The sequence below is a fragment of the Pristiophorus japonicus genome, unplaced genomic scaffold (assembly GCF_044704955.1).
Source record: "Pristiophorus japonicus isolate sPriJap1 unplaced genomic scaffold, sPriJap1.hap1 HAP1_SCAFFOLD_717, whole genome shotgun sequence".
Classification (NCBI taxonomy): Eukaryota; Metazoa; Chordata; class Chondrichthyes; family Pristiophoridae; genus Pristiophorus; species Pristiophorus japonicus.
In genome coordinates this window covers 154,650-177,534 of record NW_027254632.1, presented here as the reverse complement: position 1 = coordinate 177,534, position 22,885 = coordinate 154,650, and the positions used below count along the sequence as shown (strand labels likewise).

Below are 22,885 nucleotides of genomic sequence, written 5' to 3'. Positions count from 1 at the left end.
AGCTCTTGGTCCATAGCCCTGTAGGTTACGGCACTTAAGTGCACATCCAAGTATTTTTTAAATGTGTTGAGGGTTTCTGCCTCTACCACCCTTTCAGGCAGTGAGTTCCAGACCCCTACCTCTCTGGGTGAAGAAATTTGCCCTCATATCTCCTCTAAATCTTCAACCAATTACTTTAAATCTGTGTCGCCTGATTGTTGAGCCCCTCCGCCAAGGGAAACATATCCTTCCTATCCACTCTATCCAGGCCCCTCATAATTTTATACACCTCAATCAGGTCTTCCCTCAGCCTCCTCTATTCCGAAAAAAACAGACCCAGCATGTCCAATCTTTTCTCATAGCCAAAATTCTCCAGTCCAGGTAACATTCTTGTAAATCTTCTCTGCACCTGTTCCAGTGCAATCACATCTTTCCTGTAATGTAGTGACCAGAACTGCACACAGTACTCCAGCTGCAGCCTGACCAGTGTTTTATACAGTTCAAGCATAACCTCCTTGCTCTTGTATTCCATGCCTCGACTAATAAAGGCAAGTATTCCACATGCCTTCTTAACAATTTTATCTACTTGGCCCCCTACCTTCAGGGATCTGTGAACTTGCACTCCAAGGGCCGTTTGTTCCTGTACACCTTTCAGTGTCGTACCATTTGATGCGTACTGCCATGCCTTGTTAGACTTTGCTGAAGTGGGGCTAATGAGCTCTGTTATAATTAAAGCATTAAGAATGGATCTCGGAATTAAAACGAGCTGACATAGGCTTTTGTAGTGGTCAAATTTACAAGGGTGTTTAAAGGGAAATAACATATCAGAATGATTAATTGTTACAAGCTGTGTAACCTGAGGACAATTACAGGATGCCCAATTACAGGAGGCCCAACTGTTGAACCACAGGAAACCCAGAGGGGCAGATAAACAGGGCAAGGGGTCAAAAGTGACACAATGGAAAAACTCCATCTGGTCAAGGCAAGAGAGATAAGATAACATTCCAATGTGCTAATGAACTTTTGGGACACAGTGAGATTTATGGAAAAATACTGGAGATAGGCGTGGTCAGGATTCTACCTTTTACTTTGAGTGACAAGGGTTTTGACCATTCAAATCAAAGTATGTCTCATATATTGAATGTCTGGCCATTATAGGCCGAGGAACTGTATTAAAAACCCTGTGTTTTCTTTGTTCTGAGGACAGCTCAGCAACCGATTGACTGCAGACTTGTCTCTCCCTTGCAAGAAATTAAAGACTACTTGAATCTTCGAATCCAGACCTGGCGTTGAGTGTTAATTTTAAAAATTCCACTACAATTGGCGCTGCGTGCAGGATCTCAAACAGGCGGCGGACACCAGCTGATGGAAGCCATGTCAAAGGTGTGAATATGCTTTAATTACCACGCACAGTTAGGACAAGGGCAGACATCTGTCTGATGTCAACTGCCTGAAAGATCTGAATCTGCAGATCTGGCCGAGACTTCCAAGTAGTCAGCGGAAGATCTCAGGTGAAACAATTATGATTGGTTATATAGAAGTATGACTGTGTAACGTTGCGATTGATAATTGATAAGATTGCAAGTAATGGTCTCACTCATGAGGAGTAAGTAAGGGACGTACTGCTGACAACCAATAAGGTTGCAAGTATTAGTCTCACTCAGGGCAAGTAAGTAAAGGACGTACCGCTTACAACCAATAAGGTTGCAAGTAATGGTCTCACTCGTGAGGAGTAAGTAAGTAACATAGAAACATAGAAAATAGGTGCAGGGGTAGGCCATTTGGCCCTTCGGGCTTGCACCACCATTCAATATGATCATGGCTGATCATGCAACTTCAGTACCCCATTCCTGCTTTCTCTCCATATCCCTGATCCCTTTAGCCGTAAAGGCCATATCTAACTCCCTTTTGAAAATATCTAATGAACTGGCCTCAACAACTTTCTGTGGTATAGAATTTCACAGGTTTACAATTCTCTGAGTGAAGAAGTTTCTCCTCATCTCGGTCCTAAATGGCTTGCCCCTTATCCTTATACTGTGACCCCTGGTTCTGGACTTCCCCAACATCTGGAACATTCTTACTGCATCTAACCTGTCCAATCCCATCAGAATTGTAATATGTTTCTATGAGATCCCCTCTCATTCTTCTAAATTCCAGTGAATTTAAGCCTAGGGATGTACCGCTGACAACCAATAGGTTACAAGTATTAGTCTCACTCAGGGACATACCGCTGATAACCTATAGCCATGGGAAGTGAGAAACTCGAGTGGGGACCAGGAATCCCTGACACGGTACCTAGCAGACAAAAATTGAAAACTAATTGAAATAATGATTAAACAAAATTGGAAACCAGACGACCCACCCGCTGAACAAAGAAAATGGTTGGAGTCGGAAAAGAAACAAAAGGAGGAGGAAGCCCTCGTTTTAGTCACTCACACGTATTATCAATTAAGTAAATGGACCAGACTATTGACTGAGAAAGTGACGAAATAAACTGACAGTAGATGGGATGATGACAGCATCCATCAGGACACACAAAAAGGAACAAGAGTTATAACAGACTTCGGGTGTTCTACCCCCGCCAGCAGCCCCCATCAATTAGAAACGTGGGGGGTGGGGGGAGCGGGGGTAGGACACCCGAAGTCTGTTATAACTGTAACAGTCTGACAAATGTGGTGGAAATGTAGAGCGAGAGAGGCTCTTTGTAATGCAAAAAAATGAGGGGTCGAAGTTAGTTGCTATGGCGACCGTTTCAACAAAAAAAAGCAGGAAGCAATTCTAAAAGGAGATGTTCATGAATTGTAGGCATTTAACAGCAAAAAGTGCTAAAATCTACAGGGGCTACAGATTATGGTGCAGATTATAAAACAAACATTAAATGGTACGACACTGAAAAGTGTAGAGGAGCAAAGGGACCTTGGAGTGTCGGTCCACCGACCCCTGAAGCTAGCAGGCTAGGTAGATATGGTGGTTGAGAAGGCATATGGAATACTTGCCTTTATTAGTCATGGCATGGAATACAGGAGCAGAGACATCATGCTTGAACTGTAGAAAACTAGTTGGGCCACCACATTACAGGAAAAATGTGATTGCATTGAAGAGTGCAGAGGAGATTTACAAGAATGTTGCCTGGACTGGAGAATTTGGCTGTGCGGAAAGATTAGAGACGCTGGGTTTCTTTTCTTTGGAATAGAGGAGGCCTGAGGGGAGACTTTATTGAGATGTATAAAATTAGGTGGGGCCGAGATAGAGTGATAGGAAGGTCCTGTTTCCCTTGGCGGAGAGGTCAACAAGCAAAGAGCATAGGTTTAAAGTAATTGAAGGGAGGTTTAGAGGAGATATGATAGGGATCAGAAAATGAAAATTGATTTAAGGAATAATGGATAACTAGTTATGACCGAATCAAAAGGAGAAAAGAGAAGATCATGTTTCTTTCTTACTGTTCGTGTTTTTCTTTGATGTTTCAGCAAAGTTTTAAGAAAACATGTTTGGCTGTGGCTCCTCCCCCTTTTCCAAGTGGCATTGGGAAGTTTAATAGTGGAGTTGCTGAGGTTAATTAACCTATTAAAAACCAGACTTGTATTATGGCCATGATCAAATTCTGGTTGATGTAAATTGTGTGGAGAGTTTTTAGTTCCGGACATAAGGCATTTCACATTAATAATTGGTATGATTTTTTTTAAATTTTGACCAATGTGTAACTGGGGAGAAAACGATGAAATACTATTATGTGCAAATGTGTTTTACTGAATGTTCATTTTGAGAATAAAAACACGGAGACTTTATAAAAGTAAAATTTTTAACTGGAGAGTTTAAACTGAAAAAGGCTGCAGGCTGAAGTCGACAATGATTAATGGTGTCTGTGTTTGTCAGCTTTCGAAACAAAGGAAGTTAACTCTTCACAGGCAGCTGTGAACTGTTTTAACTCAGTGGGTAATACCTTTGAAACAGTATGATCCAAAGGGAAGTGGACAGGACACGGGAGCTGGAAGAATCTCCTTGGGTCCCAGATTTAGAACTATCTCCTGTCCACAGACATACCTCGCAAACCCCGCCAATCTCACAGAGTAGTAAGAGACATATCATGAATGGTAGAAGTAGGGAACGGCCGAGGGTATAGGATAGGGGTACATTTACAGCTGCATGGTAATCATACCGCTGTAACCGCCCATTATATCAAGGGGTGCAAGGACGGGAGCGCGGTTGTACAATCAGTAGTTTTTAAAAAAAAGACTCATCCAAAGGCTCCTTCTCCAACGAATAAACAGATTTGTGGGAAAAGCGAATTGTTTGTCATAAACACATCCCAGGGCCAACAAATGGGCTAATGGTAATCTCAACTCAGGTGATATTGTACCATGATGTGCATCACAAAGTGGCACGTGTAATATTGAATCTGACCAAAGTGGAACTACCTGGGTGGTGCAAGCCTAAAACAGCGCAGCTACATAGGAGAATGAGCAAGGGAGTTTGGAAAACAGCCAGTATAACCTGCACTGAATTCAGGGAGAGTGATGGGCTTGATCGTATCTTGTTAAGAATGATGCCGAGACTATTGGGGAGAATAACAGAAGGCAGTGAGGCCTGATTAATATGTTGCAACTGGTTTAATGCTAAAAGGGGGTAAACCAGATTATAGAAGGAGAACAAATAGTCTTCAACGAAACGGCTCGAAGTAATGTATGGATCTTGGTTAGTGGAACAAGCCCAAGGAAACCTGCAGCATATTGCAGAGGGAAAGCTCTCTTTCTGGGTAACTGATCAAGACCTAGGGCAATGTCCACTTATCAACTTACTAAGACTCTGTGCCAAGTCAGAAGGTTGGTACAGGTGTACCCGGTGGCACGAGTGTCATTTACAGGAACAGACTGACATCACCCTGTTAGAGATAGTAGGGTATTACTCAAGCATGCCGGAGAAAATTTAGTAGGATACAATGAACACGGAAAATTAACCCGGATGGATGGGATAACATGGAATTGCACCATGAAGGTAATTGCGGGACAGCATTTTCCTGTATGATCTGTATAAAGAGGGAAGGTGAATATTGTGTCAGCACCATACACCGGGAATACCAGTATGGTACAAACCTGACTTGTCCCATTGCGACAGGAACCTTTTGTATTACCCCAGTCCAAACTGTGAGATTTGGGGCGCGGGTTTCATTAAGTAATTATTTGCGAAGGCAATAAATATCATGAGAAAGGAGTTAAAAGTTTAGCTGCCAAAGGGAAGATATAATGAATTTGGATAGTTAATTGGGCCAATTGAGGACCAAGTACAATGGGCATTAAGCGAAATGGGGACGAGAGAGTCACAACGGTTAGACGCTGAGGTGATACTTATGGAACATATGATCGAGATAGTCCGACAATGAACCATGAGACTGTGTGGTTTTTATGTTATCTATTGTCTATCAACAACCGACACACACTATTGGTATGCGACAAGGGTGGCAGCTGTTAACACATTTGACATAGCCAGTATAGACCAAGATGTTCAAGACTTAGCCCACCGTTTGAGAACCCTTTTGCGAAAGAAAAACGATCGGACTTCGCAGTTGTCAGAAATTGGGGACGAGGGTGCCAGAAAAATGCTGCAAATCGAGGAAATCCGAGAGCCTCATGCCCAAACTGTCAATAAGATAAGTGTGCGACTTAATGATCTAACCCAAGAAACACATAAAGACCTTGTATGTGCAATGTACATAGAACATAGAAAATATGTGCAGGAGTAGGCCATTCGGCCCTTCGAACCTGCACCACCATTCAATAAGATCATGGCTGATCGTTCACCTCAGTATCCCTTTCCCGCTTTCTCTTCACACCCCTTGATCCCTTTAGTCGTAAGGGCCACATGTAACTCCCCTTTGAATATATCTAATGAACTGGCCTCAACACTTTCTGTGGGAGAGAATTCCACAGGTTCACAATTCTCTGAGTGAAGAAGTTTCTCCTCATCTCAGTCCTAAATGGCTTACCCCTTATCCTTAGGCTGTGACCCCTGGTTCTGGTCTTCCCCAACGTCGGGAACATTCTTCCTACATCTAACCTGTCCAATCCCGTCAGAATTTTATATGTTTCGATGAGATCCCCTTTCATTCTTCTAAATTCCAGTGAATACAAGCCCAGTTGATCCAGTCTTTCTTGATAGGTCAGTCCCACTATCCCGAGAATCAGTCTGGTGAATCTTCGCTGCACTCCCTCAATAGCAAGAATGTCCTTCCTCAGATTAGGAGACCAAAACTGTACACAATATTCAAAGATTGGTCTCACCAAGGCCCTGTACAACTGCAGTAAGACCTCCCTGCTCCTGTACTGAAATCTTCTCGCTATGAAGGCCAACATGCCATTTGCCTTCTTCACCGCCTGCTGTACCTGTATGCCAACTTTCAATGACTGATGTTCCATGACACCCAGGTCTTGTTGCAGCTCCCCTTTTCCTAATCTGCCACCATTCAGATAATAGTCTGTCTCTCTGTTTTTGCCACCAAAGTGGATAACGTCACATTTATCTACATTATACTGCATCTGCCATGCATTTGCCCACCCACCTAACCTGTCCAAGTCACCCTGCAGCCTCTTAGCATTCTCCTCACAACTCACACTGCCACCCAGCTTCGTGTCATCTGCAAACTTGGAGATATTACATTCAATTCCTTCGTCTAAATCATTAATGTATATTGTAAATAGCTGGGGTCCCAGCACTGAACCTTGCAGTACCCCACAAGTCACTGCCTGCCATTCTGAAAAGGACCCGTTTATTCCGACTCTTTGTTTTCTGTCTGCCAACCAGTTCTCTATCCATGTCAATACATTACCCCCAATACCATGTGCTTTAATTTTGCACACCAATCTCTTGTGTGGGACCTTGCCAAAAGCCTTTTGAAAGTACAAATACACCACATCCACTGGGTCTCCCTTATCCACTCTACTAGTTACATCCTCAAAAAATTGTAGAAGATTTGTCAAGCATGATTTCCCTTTCATAAATCCATGATGACTTGGACCTATCCTGTCACTGCTTTCCAAATGCGCTGCTATTACGTCTTTAATAATTGATTCCAACATTTTCCCCACTACCGATGTCAAGCTAACCCCTGTTTTCTCTCTCCCTCCTTTTTTAAAAAGTTGGTTTACATTAGCTACCCTCCAATCCATAGCAACTGATCCTGAGTCTATAGAATGTTGGAAAATGACCACCAATGTATCCAATATTTCTCGGGCCACTTCCTTAAGTATTCTGGAATGCAGACTATCAGGCCCTGGGGATTTATCGGCCTTCAATCCCATCAATTTCCCAAACACAATTTCTTGACTAGTAAGGATTTCCTTCAGTTCCTCCTTCTCGCTAGACCCTCGGTCCCCTAGTATTTCCGGAAGGTTATTTGTGTCTTCCTTAGTGAAGACAGAACCAAAGTATTTGTTCAATTGATCTGCTATTTCTTTGTTCTCCATTATAATTTCACCTGATTCTGACTGCAAGGGACCTACATTTGTCTTCACTAATCTTTTTCTCTTCCTATATCTATAGAAGCTTTTGCGGTCAATTTTTATGTTCCCTGCAAGCTTACTCTCATACTCTATTTTCCCCCTCCTAATTAAACACTTTGTCCTCCTCTGCTGAATTCTAAATTTCTCCCAGTCCTCAGGTTTGCTGCTTTTTCTGGCTAATTTATATGCCTCTTCCTTGAATTTCACACTATCTCTAATTTCCCTTGTTAGCCACGGGTGAGCCACCTTCCCCATTTTATTTTTACACCAGACAGGGATGTACAATTGTTGAAGTTCATCCATGTGATCTTTAAAAGTCTGCTATTGCCTATCCACCGTCAGCCCTTTAAGTTTCATTCGCCAGTCTATCCTAGCCAATTCACGTCTCATACCATCGAAGTTACCTTTCTTTAAGTTCAGGACCCTAGTCTCTGAATTAACTGTGTCACTCTCTATCTTAATGAAGAATTCTCCTGTATTATGGTCACTCTTCCCCAAGGGGTCTCGCACAACAAGACTGTTAATTAATCCTCTCTCATTACACAACATCCAGTCTAGGATGGCCAGCTCTCTAGTTGGTTCCTCGACATATTGGGCTAGAAAACCATCCCTCCATGCACTCCAGTAAATCCTCCACTGTATTGCTACCAGTTTGGTTAGCCCAATCTATATGTAGATTAAAGTCACCCATGATAACTGCTGTACCTTTATTGCACTGTTTGATGCCATCCCCAACCTCACTACCACTGTTCGGTGGTCTGTACACTTCTCCCACTAGCGTATTCTGCCCTTTGGTGTTCCGCAGCTCCACCCATACAGATTCCGCATCATCCAAGCTAATGTCCTTCCTTACTATTGTGTTAATTTCCTTTTTAACCAGCAACACTACCCCACCTCCTTTTCCTTTCTGTCTATCCTTCCTGAATATTGATTATCCCTGGATGTTGAGTTCCCACCCTTGGTCACCCTGGAGCCATGTCTCCGTAATCCCAATTACATCATATCCGTTAACAGCTATCTGCGCAGTTAATTCATCCACCTTATTACGAATGCTCTTCGCACTGAGACACAGAGCCTTCAGGCTTGTTTTTTTAACACTCTTTGTCCTTTTAGAATTATGTTGTAATTGTGGCCGCTTTTGATTTTTGCCTTTGATTTCTCTGCCCTCCACCTTACCTTATCTCCTTTCTACTTTTTGCTTCCGCCTCCATTTTACTCCCATCTGTCTCCCTGCATAGATTCCCATCCCACTGCCTTATTAGTTTAAACCCTCCCCAACAGTACTAGGAAACAATCCCCCTGGGACATTGGTTCCAGTCCTGCCCAGGTGCAGACCGTCCAGTTTGTACTAGTCCCACCTTCCCCAGAACTGGTTCCAATGTCCCAGGAATTTGAATCCCTCCCTCTTGCACCATTCCTCAAGCCACGTATTCATCTTAACTATCCTGCTATTTCTACTCTGACTAGCATGTGGCCCTGGTAGCAATCCTGAGATTACAACTTTGAAGTCCACCTTTTAATTTATCCTAGCTCCCTAAATTCAGCTTGTAGGACCTCATCCCGTTTTTTACCTATATCATTAGTACCTATATGCATCATGACAACTGGCTGTTCACCCTCTCCCTCCAAAATGCCCGGCAGCCACTCCGATACATCCTTGACCCTTGCACCAGGGAGGCAACATACCATCCTGGAGTCTCGATTGCGGCTGCAGAAACGCCTATCTATTCCCCTTACACTAGAATCCCCTACCACTAAAGCTTGCCCACTCTTTTTCCTGCTCTCCTGTGCAGCAGCGCCATCCATGGTGCCATGAACTTGGCTGCTGCTGCCTTCCTCTGATGAGTCATCTCCCCCAACAGTATCCAAAACGGTATATCTGTTTTGGAGGGAGATGACCGTAGCGGACCCCTGCACTACCTTCCTTCCACTGCTCTGCCTGATCGTCATCCATTCCCTATCTGCCTGAGTAACCTATACCTGCGGTGTGACCGACTGACTAAACGTGCTATTCACGACATCCTCAGCATTGCGGATGCTCCAGAGTGAGTCCATGCGCAGTTCCAGTGCTGCAATGCGGTCTGTCAGGAGCTGCAGCATTTATGAGAATGATTCCAGGGATGTGGGACTTCAGTAACATGGATTAACTGGAGAAGCTGGAGTTGTTCTCCTTAGAGCAGAGAAGATTTCATAGAGGTGTTCAAAATCCTGAGGGGTCTGGACAGAGTAGAGAGAAATTGTTCCCATTGGTGGAAGGATCGAGAACCAGAGCAAGTTGTCAGGATCCAGAATGCACTGCCTGAAGGGGTGGTGGAGGCAGAGTCAATCACTGCTTTCAAAAGGGAGTTGGATAAGTACCTGAAGGAGAGAAATCTGTCGGGCTGCAGGGAAAAGGCAGATGAGTGGGACTAGCTGAGGTGCTCTTGCAGAGAGCCGGCAAGGGTTCGATGGGCCAAATGGCCTCCTTCTGTGCTGTAACCATTCTATGATTCTAAAGACACCCAGCTCTACCTCACCACCACTTCTCTCAACCCCTCCACAATCTCTAAATTGTCAGAGTGCTTGTACGACATCCAGTACCAGGTGAGCAGAAATTTCCCTGTCACAAAATCTGTTCCCTAGCCACCGACTCCATCTCTCTCTCTAGCATCTGCCTGAGGCTGAACCAGACTGTTCACAAACTTGGTTTATATTTGACCCTGAAATGAGCTTCTGAGCACATATCTGGACCTTAACATCGCCCGTCTGCATTCCTGTCTCAGCTCATCTGCTGCAGAAGCCATCAAGCATGCCTTTGTTACCTCTCGACTTGACTATTCCAACAAACTCCTGCTGGCCTCCCACAATATACCCTACATTATCCTGAGGTCATCCAAAATTCGGCGTCCTAACTTGCACCAAGTCCCGCTTACCCATCACCCCTTTGCTCGCTGACCTACACTGGCTCAGTTTTGCAACACCTCATTTTCAAAATTCTCATCCTTGTTTACAAATCCCTCCATGGCCTCGCCCCTCCCTATCTCTGTAATCTCATTCAGCCTCACAAGCCCAACCCTCTCCCCATATATCTGATCTCCTTAAATTCTGCCCTCATGAGGATCCCAAATTATAAACAGTTCGCCACTGGTGGTCCTGCCTTCTGTTTTTAGGCCCCAAACTCTGAAACTCCCTCACTCTGCAGGTAGGGAGATTAGAGGGTAAACTTCTTCACCCAGAATTTAGTGGGAGTCTGGAACTCACTGCCTGAAAGGGTGGTCGAGGCAGAAACCATCATAACATTTAAAAAGTGCTTGGATCTGCACTTGAAGTGCCGTAACCTACAGGGCTACAGACCAAGAGCTGGAAAGTGGGATTAAGATGGATAGCTGTTTGTCGGCCAGTGCGGACACAATGGGCCGAAATGGTCTCCTTCCATGCTGTAAATTTCTGTGATTCTAAATCTCTCTGCTTCGGTGACAAACTATTCTCTTATAACGCTTCTCTCAAGCACCTTTGGATATTTTACTAGGTTGAAGGCGCTATATAAATCCAGGATGGTGTTGTGAGGTGATGAAGAGCCTGTGCCCTGGTTACTGTGGTGAGGTGATGACGCGCCTGTTGCCAAGGTTACTCCATCTCGCGGGCACTGGGACACTGAAGCCCCGCCCACTCTGTTTCTGGCCATGGAGATTGCGCAAGCGCCGTGACCCCGCCCTGTGCAAAATGGAGGCCAGTGACCGCGCTGCCCGGGCCTGTGACCGCGGGGCAAACCCGGGGCCTATGGGCTATGATTCTGCGCCTGAGGCCTACAGCGGGTGTGTGTGTGAAGCTCTCCGGCCCACCTGCGGATCCAGATCCTCCCTCGCGCCCACAATCTCCTACCGCCTACCTGAATAGTCCGGTCCAGTGACGTCCGTCTTCTCCGCTCGCGCATGCTCAGTGAGAGAGACACGGGCTCAGCCCCGCCCATTGGGGGCGCCTCAAACCCCGCCCCTCACACACTCCGATTGGTTGGAGGACCATTACCCGCTTGGTTCTCCAGTACCGCCCCTGCTCTTCCTATTGGTCCGCAGCTGCCGTCAATCTCTCGGGCAGTGTGGGCTGAGCATGCGCAGAGCGAGCACTGGAGACACGGACGCTGAGACGAGCTCAGACGTATTCAGATTAGGTGAAACTCTTTTTGGAGTTCACCTGCAAAAACATAAAACACACCAGACATTTATAAGGCCCTTTTTTCCTTTTTTTTTTGTGTTTTTCATTTTTTTCTTTTGGTTTTTTTTGGGCGCTAAAATCAAATTTTTCCAGTGCCCCCTATAAAAGGGAAGGGGACACTAAAAGCACTGGCAATTAAAACAAATTAAACTTTAAAACATAAAATCAAATTAAAATTTGGTTGCCGGGCGTGATGATGCACTCCAGTCCCTCCGGTGCCCACCTCTCGCGGAAGGCCGCGAGCGTACCGGTGGACACCGCGTGCTCCATCTCCAAGGACACCCTGGACCGGATGTAAGAGCGGAAGAGAGGCAGGCAGTCAGGTTGAACGACCCCCTCGACCGCCCGCTGCCTGGACCGGCTGATGGCACCCTTGGCCGTGCCCAGGAGCAGTCCTACGAGGAGGCCTTCGGACCTACCCGCTCCCCTCCGCACAGGGTGCCCAAAGATCAGGAGAGTGGGACTGAAGTGCAGCCAGAATTTCAGGAGCAGCCCCTTCAAATAATGGAACAGGGGCTGCAACCTCGTGCACTCGATAAAAACATGGAACACGGACTCCTCCAGACCGCAGAAATTGCAGGCGGCCTGGGAGTCCGTGAACCGGCTTAAAAATTTATTGCACGGCACTGCTCCGTGCACCACCCTCCAGGCCAAGTCCCCGATGAATAGTGGGAGGACCCCTGCGTAGAGTGCCCTCCATCGGGGACCCCCGCCTCCTCCGGACGGCAAGATGGTACGCCATGGCGTGTCCGGACGGCCGGCGAGGATGGCAAAGTTGAGAGTGTGCAGGAGCAGCCCGTACAGGAAACCCCTCCGCGTGGAACTGAAAGGCACGGAGGGGATTTCCCCGAGGCGGCTCAAGTTGTGAGGCGCCGGCCCCCGAGGGAGGTTCCGGGGTTTGGCGCCGATGAGGAATTCCGTCCGGACGGGGGTCAGTTCGGACGGGATCTCCCCACGTGCTTGAGCCTCCTCGATGCACCTAACGGAGTCAGGGCCCAGAGCTGTTTTTAGCGACTCGATGGCATCGGCCGCGCGGCGGACGTTGGCAGAGTTTAGGCGCCGCGCCAGCGTGTCTGGCGCCATCCAGCCCGCTCCTCCGCCATCGAGCAGGTCCCTGACCCTGGTCACCTCACCAGCCACAGCCCTCTCTTCCGACCGCCACATAAAACCTCGGTCGTGGAGGTACGGATTCCCGAGCAGCGGCTCCTGCAGGACGGCCGCCACTCCAGCCGGCGGAGAGCTGCGCTTGGTGGAGACTTTGTTCCAGACCCTGATGAGTTCCCTGTAAAAGACAGGCAGCTCCCGGAGGGCGGTCCTGGCACCCCCCAAGTTCACAAACAGGAGCTGCGTGTCATAATTGAGGTCGCGCTGCTGGCGGCTGAGACGAGCTCAGGCTGGAGCAGGACTCTGCACCGGGTGAGAATCAGCGGTGCGCAGGGGAGTCATCGATCGGCAAGTGGGCGGGGAGGCTTCATAAACAAATGGTGTAGGCCGCCAATCCCGAGTAATAACCCGGAACTCCCGCGTTTGCAACGACGGGTTTTTCTCCCAGTAACAGGCCCCGATTATCCGCCATCTTGGCACGGGAACACTGGGCGGGGCTTCAGTGTGTCATAAGAACCGGGTCATAAGAACATAAGAATTAGGAACAGGAGAAGGCCATCTAGCCCCTCGAGCCTGCTCCGCCACTCAAAAAGATCATGGCTGATCTGGCTGTGGACTCAGCTCCACTTACCCGCCCGCTCCCCATAACCCTTAATTCCCTTATTGGTTAAAAATCTATCTATCTGTGACTTGAATACATTCAATGAGCTAGCCTCAACTGCTTCCTTGGGCAGAGAATTCCACAGATTCACAATCCTCTGGGAGAAGAAATTCCTTCTCAACTCAGTTTTAAATTGGCTCCCCCGTATTTTGAGGCTGTGCCCCCTAGTTCTAGTCTCCCCGACCAATGGAAACAACCTCTCCGACTCTATCTTGTCTATCCCTTTCATTATTTTAAATGTTTCTATTAGATCACCCCTCATCCTTCTGAACTCCAATGAGTAAAGACCCAGTCTACTCAATCTATCATCATAAGTTAACCCCCTCATCTCCGGAATCAGCCTAGTGAATCGTCTCTATACCCTCTCCAAAGCCAGTATATCCTTCCTTGAGTAAGGTGACCAAAACTGCATGCAGTACTCCAGGTGCAGTCTCACCAATACTCAGTACAGTTGCAGCAGGACCTCCCTGCTTTTGTACTCCATCCCTCTCGCAATGAAGGCCAACATTCCATTCGCCTTCCTGATTACCTGCTGCACCTGCAAACTAACTTTTTGGGATTCATGCACAAACACCCCCAGGTCCCAATCTCCGGGAGTGAAAGTCATTGCCTCATTTATTTTATTCTCACTCTCCACACATCGGACTTTTCACCTTCTCTTCTGAAAGTGATGGTAAGTGCCCAACTTACAGTTTACATCACACAATTCTAACAGAAGAGCCCTCTTTCTACAGTCCCAGGCTTGGAATCCCCATGTAAAGTCCCAGGGTTAGACTCCCCATGAACTCCCAGGGTTAGAATCCCCATGTACAGTCCCGAGGTTAGAATCCCCATGTACAGTCCCAGGGTTAGAATCCCCATGTACAGTCCCAGGGTTAGAATCCCCATGTACAGTCTCAGGGTTAGAATCCCCATGTACAGTCCCAGGGTTAGAATCCCCATGTACAGTCCCAGGGTTAGAATCCCCATGTACAGTCCCAGGGTTAGACTCCCCATGTACTCCCAGGGTTAGAATCCCCATGTACTGTCCCAAGGTTAGAATCCCCATGTACAGTCCCAGGGTTAGAATCCCCATGTACAGTGCCAGGGTTAGAATCCCCATGTACAGTCCCAGGGTTAGAATCCCCATGTACAGTCCCAGGGTTAGAATCCCCACGTACAGTCCCAGGGTTGGAATCCCCACGTACAGTCCCAGGTTTGGAACCCGGTGCACGGAAGTGAAATTTCAGCCTCAGTATTACAAGTTTCATTGGTTAGACGTTGGAGAGAGGAATAATTCGCTGAGGGGTCCTTTTAAATTTGTGTGGTCGGGTATTCAAATTCCCCTTAACTCTAATCCTGGATTTAAAGGAGGGGAGAGCTGTGCTCTTTGGAGATTTTCTGAGAGAAGGATCTGGTCAGCTTGAAACTCTGAGTGTTAGAAATGTACAATTAGGTTTTGACCAATATCGACTCCCACAGGGAGGGGGAATTCTGCAATAAGGAAGGAACCGGGTAAGATTTGAAAAATTTTAACACAGGATTCGAGGGACTCTTGCATTTGGCATCTTTATTTTGTACACTTGAGGATTTAGATAACAGACTCTCTCCTGTGAATATAGAGCTGTATTATTGGGCTGTGATCTGTTTACATGTTCATGTTCTGTTAAATAAATTTGCTGAGTGAATTTAAATGTAAAACCAGGTGTGCAGGTGTGATGCTCTATTCACATCAATGGTGAGAGAGATGCTGTGGGCACATGCTAAGTCCCTAACTGAAAGTAATTAACAGACTGGGTTTTGGATTAAATCATCCCTGGCATTTGAAGGAACATTGTATAGAAACCAGAGTTATCTGTTCTGAACTTCTATCCTGTACTTACAGTGATGACTTTTGTAAACTCCTTTTACAAGGTATTAGAAGGGGAGCATTTATAGATGGGAAACTCAAACGAAACAGTACATCAAGAGCTGCCAGAGTCACTCAATTCATCAGGACCTAAATATCATCGGCCTTTGTGGATGGAGAAATGTCTATCTGTTCTGTCTATGGGAACAGATTTCAAACATCAGTGTGACTGGAAAAGCACCGAGACACACACACCCGAGTGAGAGTGTTCCAATGCACTGAATGTGGAAAGAACTTTAACCAGTTACACCGCCTGAAAAAACATCGCACCATTCACAACGGGGAGAAACCGTACATGTGTTCTGTGTGTGGGCGAGGCTTCAACTGATCTTCCAACCTGGAGAGACACAAAGACACCTGCACCATGGAGAAACCGTGGAAATGTGGGGACTGTGGGAAGGGATTCAATTAGCTGTCCCGGCTGGAGATTCATTGGTGCAGTCACACCGGGGAGAGGCCGTTCACCTGCTCCATGTGTGGCAGGGGTTTTACTCAGTCAGATACCGTGTTGACACATCAGCAAGTTCACACTGGGGAGAAGCTGTTCACATGCTCCATGTGTGATAAGGGATTCGCTTGGTTATCTAACCTGCTGACACACAAACGAGTTCACACTGGGATGAGGCCATTCACCTGCTCCGTCTGTGGGAAGGGATACGCTCGGTTAGCCATTTTCCAGAAACACCAGCGAATTCACACTGGAGAGAGGCCGTTCAGCTGTTCTGTCTGTGGGAAGTGATTCGCTGTGTCATCCAACTTGCTGGCACACAACAAGCAAATTCACACGAAGGAGAGGCCGTTCCCTTGCTCTGTGTGTGGGAAGGGATTCGCTGTGTCATCCGACCTCTTGAGACACCAGCAAATTCACACTGGGGAAAGGCCGTTCACCTACTCCGTGTATGGGAAGGGATTCACTCAGTCATCCGACTACCTGAAACACCAGCGAGTTCACAATTGACTGCAGGGGTTGGGTTCTGCTGTTAATCACATCCAGAACTGAACCATGTTCATTCTGGCAGTTGCCGTTTGTTTTTGCCGATGTTAATAACCTTGTAACTGGGCTATAGTTTGATATTCTGTAAATATCAACTACATCAGCTTTCTTTTAGACATCCTGTGCCTCGTCCTTGATATCTCAATGATAAGACGAGCTGATTGACGACTTGTTATGAACTGGGTGGAATCTATCTTAGAATAGACTTCGCACAACTTTTTAAAAGATGGATCTACAAGATGTCCAAGTCTGACATTCGATTTCACCTGATGGGAAATATTCTGATAATCTGTTACTGTCACGGGGCAAAGCAGCATTGTTACTGTATCATCAGTTTAATCAAACTCAATGGGCAATCCGATCTCCAAAGGGAAATGTCTCCTTAAAGCTCATGGTGTCGGCAGTTCTGCAACTCATTTCTCACTGTGTTTGTTCTTTATTTATTCATTCTCGAGATGTGGGTGAACCAGCCTGCATTTATTGTTCATCCTTAATTGCCCCTTTAGAAGGTGGTGGTGAGCCGCTGCCTTCTTGAACCGTGCTGCAGTCTATGTGGTGAAGGTGCTCCCACAGTGCTGAGGTCAGGATGCTGCGTGACTTGGAGGGGAACTTGGAGGTGCCGGTATTCCCATACACCTGCTGTCCTTGTTCTTCTACACGGAGGAGGTTGTGGGTTTGGAAGGTGCTGTCAAAGAAGCCTTGCTGACTTGCTGCCGTAGATGGTGCACACTATAGCCATAGTGGCCTCATGTTTTTATCCAAGGCAGGCCTCAGCCCAGTCATTTGTTCCCAATGTTGATGCACTGGTTGAAGAGGTGCCGGGTATCAGGAGCAGTATCGAGGGATGGGTGGGACAGTAAACTGTGAGGAGAACACAAAGCATCTGCAAAGGGATATGGACAGGTTAAGAGAGTGGGCAATGAGGTGGCAGATGGAGCATAATGTGGGAAAATGTGAGGTTATTAGGAAGGTCAGAAAAACTGAATTTTTTAAATTGTGAGAAAATGTTAAATGTTGGGTGTTCAGAGAGGCTTGGGTGTCCTCGAACAGGAAACACACAAAGTTAGCATGCAGGTACAGCAATCAATTAGGAAGGTGAATGGCATGTTGGCCTTTATTGCAAGGGGGTTGGAGTACAAGAGTAAGGAAGTCTTACTACAATTGTACAGGGCTTTGGTGAGACCACAGAGGCGGTCCAACGAAGGTTCACTAGATTGATCCTTGGGATGAGAGGGTTGTTGTATGAGGAGAGATTGAGTAGATTATAATCTCTGGAGTTTAGAAGAATGAGAGGGGATCTCATTGAAAAATATAAGATTCTGAGGGGCATTGACAGGGTAGATGCTGAGAGATTGCTTCCCCCAGCTGGAGAGTCTAGAAATAGGGGGCATCGTCTCAGGATCAGGGGTGGGCCATTTCAGACTAAGTTGAGGAATGTCTTCACTCAGAGGGTTGTGAATCTTTGGAATTCTCTACCTGAAAGGACCGTGGATGCTGAGTCGTTGAGTATATTCAAGGCTAAGATAGATAGATTTATGGACTCTCGGGGAATCACGGGACTATGGGGAACAGGGGGGAAAGTGGAGTGGTGGTCGATGATTGACAATGATCTTATCAAGTGACGGAGCAGTCCCAAAGTGCTGTATGTCCTACTCCTGCTTCAAATTCTTATGCTCTTATGTTCTTAAATAGTTTCCAGAGGCTGAAGGGTCTGTAACCAGAGGACACAGATTTAACTAGCACAAGAATCAGAGGCAAAATGAGGAAATAAATACGCAATGAGCTGTTATGATCTGGAATACACGGCCTGAAAGGGGGACAGGAGCAGATTCAGTAATAAGTTTCAAAAGGGAATTGGAAAATTGCAGAGATATTGGGAAAGAGCAGGGGGAGTGGGACTAATTGGGATATTGGGAAGGAGCAGGGGGAGTGGGACTAATTGGGATATAGGGAAGGAGCAGGGGGAGTGGGACTAATTGGGATATAGGGAAGGAGCAGGGAGAGTGGGGCTAATTGGGATATAGGGAAGGAGCAGGGGGAGTGGGGCTAATTGGTATATAGGGAATGAGAGGGGGAGTGGGACTAATTGGGATATAGGGAAGGAGCAGGGGGAGAGGGACTAATTGGGATATTGGGAAGGAGCAGGGGAAGTGGGACTAATTGGGAAGGAGCAGGGAGAGTGGGACTAATTGGGATATAGGGAAGGAGCAGGGGGAGTGGGACTAATTGGGATTTCGGGAAGGAGCTGGGGAAGTGGGACTAATTGGGAAGGAGCAGGGGAAGTGGGACTAATTGGGAAGGAGCAGGGGTAGTGGGACTAATTGGGATATAGGGAAGGAGCAGGGGGAGTGGGACTGATTGGGATATAGGGAAGGAGCAGGGGAAGTGGGACTAATTGGTATATAGGGAAGGAGCAGAGGAAGTGGGACTAATTGGGATATAGGGAAGGAGCAGGGGAAGTGGGACTAATTGGGAAGGAGCAGGGGAAGTGGGACTAATTGGGATATAGGGAAGGAGCAGGGGGAGTGGGACTAATTGGGAAGGAGCAGGGGAAGTGGGACTAATTGGGATATAGGGAAGGAGCAGGGGGAGTGGGACTGATTGGGAAGGAGCAGGGGAAGTGGGACTAATTGGGATATAGGGAAGGAGCAGGGGGAGTGGGACTAATTGTGATATAGGGAAGGAGCAGGGGGAGTGGGACTAATTGGTTCGATCTTTCAAATGAGTGCCGGCACAGGCACCAGTGGGCTGGATGTACACAATCTGAAATGTTTCATTCTTCGACTCTCTGATTCTATAACTACATCATGTCTCTGTTTATATTACACTAGGCCCTGTCTCTGCTTGTATTACATTACACCCTGTCTCTGTTTATATTACACTACACCATGTCTCTGTTAATATTACACTAGGCCCTGTCTCTGCTTGTATTACATTACACCCTGTCTCTGTTTATATTACACTACACCCTGTCTCTGTTCATATTACACTAGACCCTGTCTCTGTTCATATTACACTAGACCCTGTCTCTGTTCATATTACACTACACTCTGTCTCTGTTTATATTACACCAGACCCTGTCTCTGTTTATATTACACTAGGCCCTGTCTCTGTTTATATTACACTAGACCCTATCTCTGTTCATATTACAATAGACCCTGTCTCTGTTTATATTTCACTGGACCCTGTCTCTGTTTATATTACACTGGACACTGTCCCTGTTTATATTACACTAGACCCTGTCTCTGTTTATATTACACTAGACCTTGTCTCTGTTTATATTACACTAGACCCTGTCTCTGTTTGTATTACATTACACCCTGTCTCTGTTTATATTACACTAGACCCTGTCTCTGTTTATATTTCACTGGACCCTGTCTCTGTTTGTATTACATTACACCCTGTCTCTGTTTATATTACACTAGACCCTGTCTCTGTTTATATTTCACTGGACCCTGTCTCTGTTTATATTACACTGGACACTGTCTCTGTTTATATTACACTAGACCTTGTCTCTGTTTATATTACACTAGACCCTGTCTCTGTTTATATTACACTAGACCCTGTCTCTGTTTATATTGCACTAGACCCTGTCTCTGTTTATATTACACTAGACCCTGTCTCTGTTTATATTACACTAGATCCTGTCTCTGTTTATATTACACTAGACCCTGTCTCTGTTTATATTACACTCGACGCTGTCTCTGTTTATATTACACTAGATCCTGTCTCTGTTTATATTACACGAGACCCTGTCTCTGTTTATATTACACTAGATCCTGTCTCTGTTTATATTACACTAGACCCTGTCTCTGTTTATATTACACTAGACCCTGTCTCTGTTTATATTACACTAGATCCTGTCTCTGTTTATATTACACTAGACCCTGTCTCTGTTTATATTACACTAGACCCTGTCTCTGTTTATATTACACTAGACCCTGTCTCCGTTTATATTACACTAGACCCTGTCTCTGTTTATATTACACCAGACTCTGTCTCAGTTTATATTACACCAGAGTCTGAGGGGCATTGACAGGCTAGATGCTGAGAGATTGCTTCCCCCAGCTGGAGAGTCTAGAAATAGGGGGCATAGTTTCAGGATCAGGGGTGGGCCATTTCAGACAGGGTTGAGGAATGTCTTCACTTAGAGGGTTGTGAATCTTTGGAATTCTCTACCTGAAAGGACCTTGGATGCTGAGTCGTTGAGAATATTCAAGGCTAAGATAGATAGATTTATGGACTCGGGGAATCACGCTACAAAGGGAACAGGCGGGAAAGTGGAGTGGATTGACAATGATCTTATCGAGTGACGGAGCAGGCGTAAAGTGCTGTATGGCCTACTCCTGCTTCCAATTCTTATGTTCTTATGTTCTTAAATAGTTTCCAGAGGCTGAAGGGTCTGTAACCAGAGGACACAGATTTAACTAGCACAAGAATCAGAGGCAAAATGAGGAAATAAATACGCAATGAGCTGTTATGATCTGGAATACACGGCCTGAAAGGGGGCCAGGAGCAGATTCAGTAATAAGTTTCAAAAGGGAATTGGGTCAATGCTTGAATTGGAAAATTGCAGCGATATTGGGAAAGAGCAGGGGGAGTGGGACTAATTGGGATATTGGGAAGGAGCTGGGGAAGTGGGACTAATTGGGATATAGGGAAAGAGCAGGGGGAGTGGGACTAATTGGGATATTGGGAAGGAGCAGGGGAAGTGGGACTAATTGGGATATAGGGAAGGAGCTGGGCGAGTAGGACTGATTGGGATATAGGGAAGGAGCAGGGGGAGTGGGACTAATTGGGATATAGGGAAAGAGCAGTGGGAGTGGGACTAATTGGGATATAGGGAAGGAGAAGGGGGAGTGGGACTAATTGGGATATTGGGAAGGAGCAGGGGGAGTGGGACTAATTGGGATATAGGGAAGGAGAAGGGGAGTGGGACTAATTGGGATATAGGGAAGGAGCAGGGGGAGTGGGACTAATTGGGAAGGAGCAGGGGGAGTGGGTCTAATTGGGATATAGGCAAGGAGCAGGGGGAGTGGGACTGATTGGGATATAGAGAAGGAGCAGGGTGAGTGGGACTAATTGGGATATTGGGAAGGAGCGGGGGGAGTGGGACTAATTGGGATACAGACAAGGAGCAGGGGGAGTGGGACTAATTGGGATATAGGGAAGGAGCAGGGGGAGTGGGACTAATTGGTTAGATCTTTCAAATGAGTGTCAGCACAGGCACCAGTGGGCTGGATGTACACAATCTGAAATGTTTCATTCTTCGACTCTCTGATTCTATAACTACATCATGTCTCTTTTTATATTACACTAGACACTGTCTCTGTTTGTATTACACTAAACCCTGTCTCTGTTTATATTACACTAGACCCTGTCTCTGTTTATATTACACTAGATCCTGTCTCTGTTTATATTACACTAGACCCTGTCTCTGTTTATATTACACTAGACCCTGTCTCTGTTTATATTACACGAGACCCTTTCTCTGTTTATATTACACTAGACCCTGTCTCAGTTTATATTACACGAGACCCTTTCTCTGTTTATATTACACAAGGCCCTGTCTCTGTTTATATTACACTAGACCCTGTCTCAGTTTATATTACACAAGACCCTGTCTCTGCTTATATTACACTAGACTCTATCTCTGTTTACATCACACTGGGCCCTGTGTCAGTTGTTACTGCACTAGACCCTGTCTCTGTTTATATTACACAAGACCCTGATTCTGTTTACTTGACACAATTTCCTTTCTCACTTTATATTACAATAGAACCTGTCCCTGCTAATACTGCACTCGACCTTGCATCTGTAAGATAGAGACAGATGATAGAGCAATAGATAAATATCGTAAAGATATATATTTGCATGTGTGGGAGAATGCAATCTTTTTTTTTTACTGAGAAGCAGATTTATTCTTGTTAATAGCTATCAGCAGCTGTGGGCAATGTCTAATTTATCTAGTATTGTGTGGGTAATCTTTGTGTTGAGAGGATAGGGTGAAGCTTGTAACAATCTCCCAGAGATGGACTGGGATTGAGGGACAGGACTGAAGGGGAGCAATTCACTGCACTTTGCACTACTTAGTGGCACTTTGTGTGTTAAAGGTTACTAATTCACACTTGTGTTGTCCTATGCCTACTGCTGACAGATTTTAATGCTAAGGATTGTTTTTTCTGCAGTATTTTCCATTGAGCTTTGTCTGGCCCACTGATTGTGTCAGACAGAGCCTGGAACCGTGACCACACAGCACCATCGGATGGGCAGCCGCTGGGTCCTAATGTCCTAAAACTCTCATCTGGTTAATAGGAACAACTGAAAAAAAACACACACCTCGCTCTATATATGTGTGATATGTGGTTGTACAAAATAATGTTTGCAAGTGCATTCTGCAAAAATAAATGATTAACCTCACCAGTTATCTTTCACCATTTTATATCCTTTTATTCAAAATGTAATTGCAGAGTGTTTAATATCATTACCATTTATTGATAATCCATTGTCTTGTGTGCTCTTGTTCAGAAAATGATGTCACACTGACCATTCTGTTACCAAGGTGACCATGTCTG

The 22,885-nt window shown here is 45.9% G+C and overlaps 1 long non-coding RNA gene and 1 pseudogene across 1 annotated transcript; one reads left to right on the top strand and one right to left on the bottom strand.

The window, feature by feature from the left end:
* LOC139256379 (zinc finger protein 91-like) overlaps positions 1–22,885 on the bottom strand; it is a 73,106-nt pseudogene that overhangs the window by 46,055 nt on the left and 4,166 nt on the right.
* Positions 418–22,733, top strand: LOC139256384 (uncharacterized). The gene is made up of 2 exons (XR_011592173.1): positions 418–1,362; positions 22,499–22,733. It is a non-coding gene; the product is annotated as an uncharacterized lncRNA (long non-coding RNA).